General features: G+C 37.6%; 1 protein-coding gene across 5 annotated transcripts in view; it reads right to left on the reverse strand.

Moving 5' to 3' along the window:
* Positions 1-6,199, reverse strand: part of FBLN2 (fibulin 2) — a 173,640-nt gene extending 167,441 nt beyond the window's left edge. For 2 of the 5 annotated variants that reach the window (XM_058165750.1, XM_058165756.1), the window contains exon 1: positions 6,122-6,199. The gene's annotated coding sequence lies outside the window, so the exon portion shown is untranslated. Of the gene's footprint in view, positions 1-4,392; positions 4,505-6,121 lie in introns of those variants that run through there. The other 3 variants (XM_058165753.1, XM_058165757.1, XM_058165751.1) reach the window with 2 other exon arrangements.
* Positions 6,200-10,719: the final 4,520 nt, after the last annotated feature.

Here is a 10,719-nt window from a genome sequence, read left to right on the forward strand (position 1 = left end):
AAGTACTACTGCTATTTCAGGGGGGGAAACCCTGAAACCCAGCTGCTCTTCCAGGTTCCATTGCGCGCATGTGCACCACCCAGTGGCTCTCTTCCGGGTTATGTCGTGCACGTGTGCGCCAGTCATCTGGTCTTTGCTCAGAGACCAGCTGTCCAGCAACAGAACCTGGAAGACCCACCTTTGGCACATCTGCCATCGGTTCACCATCATGGACATAGTGTAACATCTGTATTTTATTGCTTTCAGAACTTATGGCAAGATGGACTATATTTCGCCGTGAGCTAAAAACATACTTATTTATTCAAGCGGGACTGGCATAATAATTTTATTATTTTAAATTGGGTTTTTTATTGTTTTAGGGTTTTAAATTTTTAAATTTAAATGTCGGCCTTTTTTTGTAATTTGCTTTGTTTTAAATTCTGGTTTTAATTGTATATATATTGAGTTTTACCCTTGGCTGTACACCGCCCTGAGTCCTTCGGGAGAAGGGCGGTATAAAAATTTAATGAATAAATAAATAAATTTACCCTTTGAACAGATCTGATGGTTTTTAAATTACATATTTAGATCTCTGCAAAAAATGCTAATTTAAAAAAAAGATATCTCTTCAGATGCTAGCCCGTCCATCTTTTTTTATTTTCACATTTTCAATCAGAAAGGCATGCTTTGAACATAGCAGTTTGGGATTCTTTTCACAGGAAGACGGAAGAATTAACTTTCTTCCTATCTTATTTTTGGGATTTATTTCTTAAATCTCAGAGAAGTTACATTATTAAACATAAATACACTAAAGAAGTTGCTCCTCTCTGATCATCCCCTCAGCATTTAATTCTATAAACAAATGTGAAAAACTATTAACCACAAAATGTCTATCCCAAACTAGCCCTACCCCTTTTTTACCTCTTAAATGTCTTGACTGGGGATTAAGGGTGTGATCTGTAACCTTTTTGCTGGAAGTAAATTTTGAAGATGTTAATAAGACTGTACAGTTAATCTTTTAATTTCCTCTCCATTCTATCTTCTCCTCACCCCTGGGCCCCCCAATTAATGCATGCTTCTCTTCCTACCGTTGTGTTTAATGTTTAATAGCACTTAAAAAAAAGAATTCATTTAAAGACAATCTGATGAAGCTGAAGGATAGACTTAAAATTAAAATCTGCATACAGATTTACTGGGAATGCATATACAGGTAATCTTCCACTTAACAAACATGTGTTTAGCAACCATTTGAAGTTATGATGAAGCTGAAAAAAGTGACTTGTAACCAGTCCTGACATTTAGTGCCTCTGAAGTCACATGATCAAAAGTCAGACAATCAGCGTGGATTGATGATAGTTGCAGTGTCCCGGGGTCACATGATCGCCATTTGCGATCTTCCCAGCAGCTTCTGACAAGTAAAATCAATAATGGAGGAAACAAATCCCCTCAATGACCATGTGCTTCACTTAAGGACCGCAATGATTTCCTTAACAATCATGACAAAAAGTTCATAAAGTAGAGCATTTCTTAACAATTTGTTCACTTAGCGCTGAACGCATACAGCCATGTAAAGCTTAAAAAGAGACTTTATCAGCACGAAGTATTGAGCATTCTGCTAACGCTTGTCACTTTCTATATTCATGTTCCAAGAATAAATATACTTAGTTTACGGAGAAATGGAGTAGATGCATATAGATAAAGACTCATGGGCATACATGGTTTGTTGGAAGTTTTTACTGAGCTGATGGCATAAAAGAGATTATAAGGAGTTTATACAGATACCAATTGCTTATACATTTCTTTTGCTAAGCGCTGAGCAAAATCAAAAGGAAATGGACATTGATCAAAAACTATTTCAATATTCCTTATTAATGTAGTCTTCCAAAGTGGTATATCAAAGGCAGGCTTATCTGTCTTTGTAAACAATTTAGGGTAATCTTCTTCCATAATCTTATCCAGTTGTTTAAACAGATACCCTTTACAAGGGAACTGTCCAGCAAAAGAAAAAAACAAACTGTGCAGACGGTACTGCTGTTACAGTACCTTTAATGTGATGCTGCATTTCAAAGGGATTTTTTTAACCCAGGACGTTCATTGTTACTAAACACCTTGCAAGAATCATTCAGAGATTATCTTTTTCTCAGTGTATAAGAGTTAGTCCACATTAGCCAAGATAAATAATAAATAATATGACGATAAATATTATAAGCCAATGTTTCTCAACCTTGGCAATGTTAACATGTATGGAATTGGCTGACTAGGGAATTCCGGGAGTTGAAGTTCATACATTTTAAAGTTGCTAAAGTTGAGAAACACTGCTGTAAACTAATTAAATAAGAACTTATTTCCATTTAGATGGCCTACCCATTCGATTTGCAATCATTTTCCAATACTCACAATAAGTATTTGCTTTCATTTCTTCCAGTGATCTTTCAACCATCAACGACTTCCCTGAGTATCATCCCAAATGAATATTTTTCTCTTCTTTTGCTGTCTCCACCAAAAACCTCTGTTATCATTATGCTGTCTTTCACCCAGATTTATGAGTTCAACTATAATAACACAAATTAGGCACAAGAAACCCATTCTAGTTTGAGGGACGGGCTTATTTCACTTTTTCAAACTTTATTTTATGGAGAAACATTAAGCTATGCCAGCTTTCATCTCTCTAAAGTAATTGAATCCTGCTAGTTTTATCACTTCAAGAAGAACTACATTTTCTGAGCCACAAATCTATTAATGCCACCAGAAGAAATCAATACATCAAAAATAGCTCAGTCTTTTATCTGCCAGTTTCTTTTCCTATCATGCTTTATTTGATTGTTTACAATACATTATTTTTTTGGAACCTGCAATTTCTATTTTAGGACTTTAGGAATCAATATGTTTTCTTGATTCATAGTTCTTCTGTTCTTTACTCTTTTCTTTCTTGCAACGGCAAGTTATAAGTTTCACCAATGCAGGATACTTTATAGAGTAGAAAACTAAGGTCTCTCTTCCAAAGAGCTTGCTGTCTAAAATTTTCTCTGGGAAACAACAGATGAAGGACAGAAAAGTGGAAGTATCATTAACATGGAAGAAATACGACACTCTTTCAGTTGCATATGTTTATACTTAATCTAGAGCATGAGTTGAAGTGGAATTTGAGAACTAGAGAATTGCAACTGAAGATTTATCATAAAAGGTATTTTAAGAGAATGTTTTATAAAAACTAAGAAGTATGTTATCTCACTAGAGATGCTTTGGAAAAGAAGTCAAGGACAGCCAGGAAGAATGAAAACAGTCTGAGAAAAGAAAAAATGTTGTAGGTAACAATGGATGCTGAACCAAAAGTAGTGACCATTGAATATAAGGCCCAGGAGATATGAACCCCAGTCTCAAAAATTTTGATATTTGGCAGCAGCAGGTTGAGTACATGTGAAAATATACAGAGGATACACTGGAGCCTGCAACAATATTAGGGAGAGATTATTTGAGACTGAACTGATTTTTTTTCTTTTGCTAAGAATAGAATAGAATAGAATAGAATAGAATAGAATAGAATAGAATAGAATAGAATAGAATAGAATAGAATAGAATTCTTTATTGGCCAAGTGTGATTGGACACACAAGGAATTTGTCTTGGTGTATATGCTCTCAGTGTACATAAAAGACAAGATACATTCGTCAAGAATCATAAGGTACAACACTTAACAGTAGTCATAGGGAACAAATAAGCAATCAAATCATATTAGGAAACAGTCAATATAAATCGTAAGGACACCAGCAACAAAGTTACAGTCATACAGCCATAAGTGAGAGGAGATGGGTGATAGTAACAATGAGAAGATTAATAGTAATGCAGACTTAGTAACTAGTTTGACAGTGTTGAGGGAATTATTTGTTTAGCAGAGTGATGGCGTTCGGGGAAAAACACTGTTCTTATGTCTAGTTGTTCTGGTGTGCAGTGCTCTATAGCGCTGAATAGACAAAGGGTATTTGTTCTACTATTGTCAGACATAGACAATGCCCAAACCAGATACCAATGAGGCTCCAAGCCAGGGAAGGAAACCTTCCATTCATACAATTACAAGCAGGAGGATAATCAGGGAAGGCCTGAATCATGGAGACCACTGCTTAAAGTGAACAAAAGAATGTATCATCTAAATCTGAAAACAGCAAAAATGTTAATAAAAAGTCAACAATAATTCCTAGTCTTTTCAGTACAATTCAATTTCCAGTGTAGTTTATTCATCCTTTTTTTACAGAATACATGCTTTTGGATACCCCATTAATTTCCTCCTCCAATTTTACCAAACCTTCAATATTGCTGGTTGTACTTTCTTTAACTGCATCTACTTCAACCATCTTGTCTTTTGACTTTCTACTGGTTTTACATTAAAAATATGTAAGTGCTCATGTCACTAGTCTTACCTACATCACAGTTCTTTACTGAAAGCCTTTCTTTAATCCCATTGGCATGAAAGATGATTCAGAGATGAATCTCTTCTCCCCGCAACATTCCTTATTCCCAAGTGGCCGTTTCAGTGTCAAAGGGACCGAAATAAGCAGAGAGAAGGAGATAGATATTGAATTGTTTCAGAAAATGATTTATACTCACATACTACTATTATGGAAGGGGCTACTGCAAATGATCCCAATAGTTCAGGTACCACAGATTAGATCCAAACGTTGAATGTAATCACAAAAACTTACTAGGAACTTACTCAGATTCCTTGATATTATAAGATCTACCCCAAATATTATATAATAAAAATCCAGATCCAATTCACTGCTTTCAAGCTGCCACAGAGATTTTGTAAAATGGATCAGTGCTGCAGACAAGAGGCCTGCTTGTTCATCCAAAGAGAGTAGAACTTATGGAAAATTTAAGGGACTTCTGCATGTACTCTTCATTTTTTCCTGTCTGCTTTACTCATTTTGCAGTGGTGCAGGGAAAGAATGTTTAAAGCTCTCTTTCTTGGGTGTAGCTACATATTTTACCTTATACAGATATAACCAAGCAAGAACCGAATAAAACCTTATTCCATGGTCAATTTGGTTATCTCTAGGTAGTAATTATGTGTTGGGTTTCATGTATGATATATCTGGCCAGAGGTCATTAGCCTTCCAGTCTAGTATCCCTGAGATAAGTTAGAATCACAAAACTCCCATAATTCAAAGCCTTTGGCCATTCTGGTTGGGAAACCCAAAAGACATCATCCCAAAGAATGTAGACAGTACTAAGTTAGAAAAGTTGCAATATATTTACACAGTTCCCCTCTGCCATCTTTCCAATTTGCTCAGTGGTGAGAACCCCTCCCCCCCCTTCCTTTTAACTTTTTCCAGAAAGAGTGTCAGGATTTGGGGATGCATATTTGAAAGAACAGAGTGAGGTTTGTTTATTTTATTTACTTAGTTTAGTCCTCTTCTGCCACCATAAACTTTTCTCAAAAGCCTCACTTAATTACCAAAATGCCTCTGCCCAGGGAATTGTTTGCAGCCTATCTGAAGTTTAAAAAAAAATGTCTTGGTTTCCCCCCACACTTCCTTCGGGTACTAGTTTCCTGATTTCATTTTCATATTCCTTTTTTGTTCTTTTTCCCTTTCTCGAATGACTTTTTCTGGCTTCTTCTACCATTTCCCATCCAATAGCCTAGAAGCAGATTTGTTTTTCCTCTTTGCGTCTCCATCACTTAGCAGGACCTCCTGCAGCTCTGTCACATTAACTGAGCCCCCTCCAAGTCCCCAGCCTCGTGCTGCGCTCCTTCCTTTTGAAAGGAGTCCGAAAAGCAGCCCGGCTTCCCAAAAAGAAGTCGGGGGGGGACCCTGCTTTGGCTCGCCCCCCACCCCCCACTCCGGCTACCTGGTCCCAGGGCACAATCCGGAAGGGAGAGCTGCTCAGAGCAGCCTCCGTCTTCCGAGTCTGGGAACGGAGGGAGCTTGAGGGTGTTTCAAAGTTGACCAAAGCGGTGTCTCCGCTTCGGAGGTGGACCTGATATGTACTCGAAAGCTTCCAGAGTCTATCCCGAAGACTGGCTTTCACGTCTCCTGCTCAGCAGCGACCCCCTTTCCTGACTATCTCCAGCGGGGCCCCCTCTCCCATTTGAACCCTACGATCGGCCAGTTCTGCCCTTCCACTCAACCCACTACCAAAACTTACCCCATATGCACGCAACTGTCAGGCGTCGTTGTGCTACTCTGCTGCTGCTGTGTTGCCGCGCCGCCGTCACTAGTGCAGCTGCCAAAAAAAAAAAAAAAAGTGGGTGGGGGGAGAAACCGGGAGGGGAAGGAGAAGGAAGGAGGGACTTTTTAAAAGAAGAGGAGAAGGAAACCGACCAACTGCAGAATTTGTTTATCTAACCTGAAACCCGGAGGCTGGGGTCTATCAGTCGTCGTTAAGACCCCCTTGATGTCTCTCCACCCACCTCTTCCTCACTCCACGTAGTAGAAGCGCTGCTTAGAGTAAAGTTTTGTCAGAGGGGCGAACTGGGTGGAGGAAGAAATCCATGGGGCTTTGGATGAGAACCAGGACTAATACAAACTAGGTGGGCAGCGGGGTAGGAGAGACGGGATGGGGCACGAGATTCCCAGGAAGGGAAACTGGCTTGTAAAGAAGCGGGAACAGTTAGAAAAGGAATCTGGGGGTGGAAGGCTGGAAATATGTCACTCTGGAATTAAAGAGATTGCTAGTGAAGACTAACCCCATCCCCCTAAAGGCACTGGGCACAGTATCTCCCTGCAGAGAGCAAACCACAAGCACATATATTCCTTTCAACAATCAAAACGCAAGTTGCACATATTGAAATAACAGAAGTGTTGTTGTTTTAAAAAAAATACTGAATCAGAAAAAAGAAAGGGAGGGATGCCAATCCATGCTGTGCAAGGTGATTTTAAGGAAAGAGTAATGGAAGATTCACTAAATTTTCATTTCACTGAGAAAGAAAAAGAACTGGTACATAATTTAAAGTTACAATTTGCAATAAAAGGGTTTTTTTAAATCTTGGATAAAGAAAGGCTTCACCCAAACATTTGCATTCTGTAATTTGACAAAGGGGAAATGAAAGAGGCAGGGGAAGAGAGATTTAGTTTAGTATGTTACAATAGGACTATACAAACTAACCACAAAATGAAAAGACACCATATTCCAATCAAAAAGATAGATGGCACCTTGCACAGGTGAATTTGGCAAAGATGTTTAAAAATAAATTGTTGGAAGTGCCACCAGATACCTGGATCTTACTATCATATGTGGTAGACATGTGGAGAAGCAAAGAAGTATTGGACAAAAATAAGGACATGGTTGGAAAAGATGACAAAACAACATAATGCGTTAAAAGCAGAAATATTTCTGCTGGGGAACTTACCTGAACCTTATAATAAACAGAATGCATATTTAATTATTCATGTCTTAACTGCAACTACAATTGTATTTGCACAACATTGGAAAAGTGAAGAAATTCCCATTGATGAGAAGGTAATTAGGAAAATATTAGAATGTGCAGAAATGAACAGATTAACACTAACAATTAAGGAGAGAACAAACAAAATTTATGTCCTCACATCCTGGACATACAGTAAATTGTTTCAACTCCTACCCTCAAAACAACACTATAGAGCACTGCACACCAAAATAACTAGACACAAGAACAGTTTTTTCTCTAACGTCATCACTCTGCTAAACAAATAATTCCCTCAAAACTGTCAAACTATTCACTAAGGCTGCATTACTAGTACTGTTAAGTCTTCTCATCATTCCTATCACACTTATGACTGCATGACTGTAACTTTGTTGCTTGTATCCTTACAATCTATATGGACATTGATTGTTTCCTGATTGCTTATTTGTACCCTATGACTATCATTAAGTGTTGTTCCTTACGATTCTTGATGAATATATCTTGTCTTTTTATGTAAACTGAGAGCATATGCACCAGAGGTGGGTTTCAGCAGGTTCTGACCAGTTCTAGAGAACTGGTAGCAGAAATTTTGAGGAGTTCGGAGAACTGGTAAATACCTCCTCTGACTGGGCTCACCCTATCTATTCTCTGCCTCCCAAGTCCCAGCTGATCAGGAGGAAATGGAGATTTTGCAGTAACCTTACCTTGGAGTGGAGTGGGAATGGAGATTTTACAGTATCCTTCCCCTGCCACACCCACCAAACGACACCCACCGAACCGGTAGTAAAAAATTTTGAAACCCACCACTGATATGACCAAAGACAAATTCCTTATGTGTCCAATCACATTTGGCGAATAAAGAATTCTATTCTATTCTATTTTGAATATTATTTGATAAGGGAAGTATTTTATCAATGGTTAGAGAATAAAAAAGGAATTTGGAAATGAAGATTAAAGAAAATATATTGATAGAGAAATAAATAAGATGACAATTGTTAGTATACGTATGATGAGAATAACTATGTTCAATATTATTATTGTACTATCATTAGAAGTTATTAAGAAAATGAAGAGTTTTATAATGTTTAACTGTTTAATGTATTGTAATTTTAAGTTTAGAGAAGCAATATTAATGTGAATGTGAATGATGATGTAAACGTTGAAGGATATTTGCACAGAGATAGTTGTACCCAGATGACACACTGTTTAAGGAAAGATGGAATGTATGTCTTTTAAAAATTGGGGGGGGGGACTTTTATCTAAAAAAAAAGATACCCACAATTGCCTTGGAGACTCACTTTTCTTTCCCTGAGTAAAATATATCATATTAACATGTATTTTGTTAGTTTCCCCAAATGAAAGTTTTACGTTGTTTAATATATTAAGAACACCAGCTTTATTAAACAAAACAGGAGTTTCAAAGTAATAAGGAGTCATAAGAGACAAAGTATTATTACCACCTGTGAATGCAGTTAAGCTGAGATATAGCCGAGTGATGGCATCACAATGGTTCATGGCTATTGCTGGTGAATATTCAGCTCTTTTGGTTTCATACACAAAGTACCAGAGTTCTTCATAGTGAGGATTTGGATATCAAGGAAATGTGATGATTTTGGCATCCAGGAAATGGAACAGACCAGTTAACAACCATAATTAGCAGCCTTGGTAGTAAGTTGTGCTGTTGCTCTAAGGCAGTGGTTCCCAACCTTTTCTTGTTTGAGGCACAACCTTTTCTTGTTTGAGGCACCCTTGGAAAGCCTTTCAAAAGTTCCCGGCACCCTTATAAGAAAATAGATATTTAAAATCTCCGTAGCTCAAAGTTCGGCACCTCAAAGATCTCACGGCACTTAAGCAGACACACTGGTTGGGAACCACTGCTCTAAGGAATTAGGGTATTTAGGAGTCAGTCTAAAAAACAGTAGAAATAGGGTTTTGTCTCTTGAATTTTTAATGGTGAGTATATGGAGCCACTTATAACACCAATATGATACCCTTGCTTGTTTTATGATACTCTTCCTTTATCTTATCCTGACTTGGATCATGGAAAGGAGCTTGAAGGATGAGAGATCATCCTTTTTCAGCCTATCTTACTTTAGGTTTTACTGCTTTTGATCAATACAATTGAACAAAAATAATATTGTGGCTATTCTCTTCTACTATTCTTAAGGGGTTTTTTATGGCAGAGATACATGGCAGAGTAATAATTAGAAGTGATCTCTGAACTCAGATGTTATAAATTAGCCAGAGTGATGCCATAAACAAAAGCTTAAAGTAGAATCAGAGGAAGCTTAGACAAAATAAATGAATTCTTCCAATACAGTTTTTTGCTTTCCAGGCAATTGAGTTCTTAATACTTTGGATTCCATTATTTAAATAACTTTGGAGGTGGAATAATTGATACATTGTTCAAGCAGTTCACCACATTACCACCCCAAAGCAATGTTTTCATGAATTGCATCTTGAATAGGTCTTCTCATGCCAATGTTTGGAACTTGGTTGAGAATTATTGCTTTAACAAACCTCCCCCCCCAACCCCCCATATTATCTTTTCTTCACACTATTGCGGATGACCCAGCCTTTTGATAATACTGGGCTCAGCCTTTGCTCAACTCATAAGCAAAATGTGCATGCAATTACAAAAAGCTACAGATATAAAAAAAATCCACATTTAAGTAATAAAATACTTTCGTATGCTAGCCAAACAATCATTTAAGTGATATATTAGAAAATGTTTTATTATCTTATGCATGCCACTCTCATTCCTCTGATCAAAACTGTGGCTATTATCCTTTTTCCTTAATTGTAGAAAGCAGTTGTATAATCATAACCAAAATGAAGCTGTTATCTTTGGATAGATATTTCCTGGGTGTGATGGATTAAAAACACTTAAAATAATTAAACGCCTCTGGCTTGACACATTCAGTTTGGATTCTGCTTATAAAGGAACACACCCAATATGTATGTGTGTGTTTGCGTGAATGCCTGTATTCTGCTGATCAGCCTTTTTTTTTGCATCATCTGGTTGTGTGCATGTCAGAGAGGAGATAGCACAAACAATAGGAAGAGACATACTAGAATGTCCTTCAAAGCTATAATGATTAATATAGGTAGAATGATACTGATTGCAGTACTGCATTGAACTGTATTTCCAGAAGAAATCACCAGCAATTTTTAATAATGCAAAACATTTTAACTATAGCACAGATAAACTCTTCTAGAGAAGAGTTAAAGCAATGGCCTCCATACTTTTGGGCACCAGGGTTCCGTGGAGAGAGTTTTTTTCTGCAGACTGGAGGGGGTGTGGTTTTGTCTGCTGCCTGCATTCCGTGGATGGGGTTTTGCTTGTTTGAGTGGCCCATTT

This window comes from Ahaetulla prasina, chromosome 2 (genome assembly GCF_028640845.1).
Source record: "Ahaetulla prasina isolate Xishuangbanna chromosome 2, ASM2864084v1, whole genome shotgun sequence".
In the NCBI taxonomy this organism is placed as follows: Eukaryota; Metazoa; Chordata; class Lepidosauria; order Squamata; family Colubridae; genus Ahaetulla; species Ahaetulla prasina.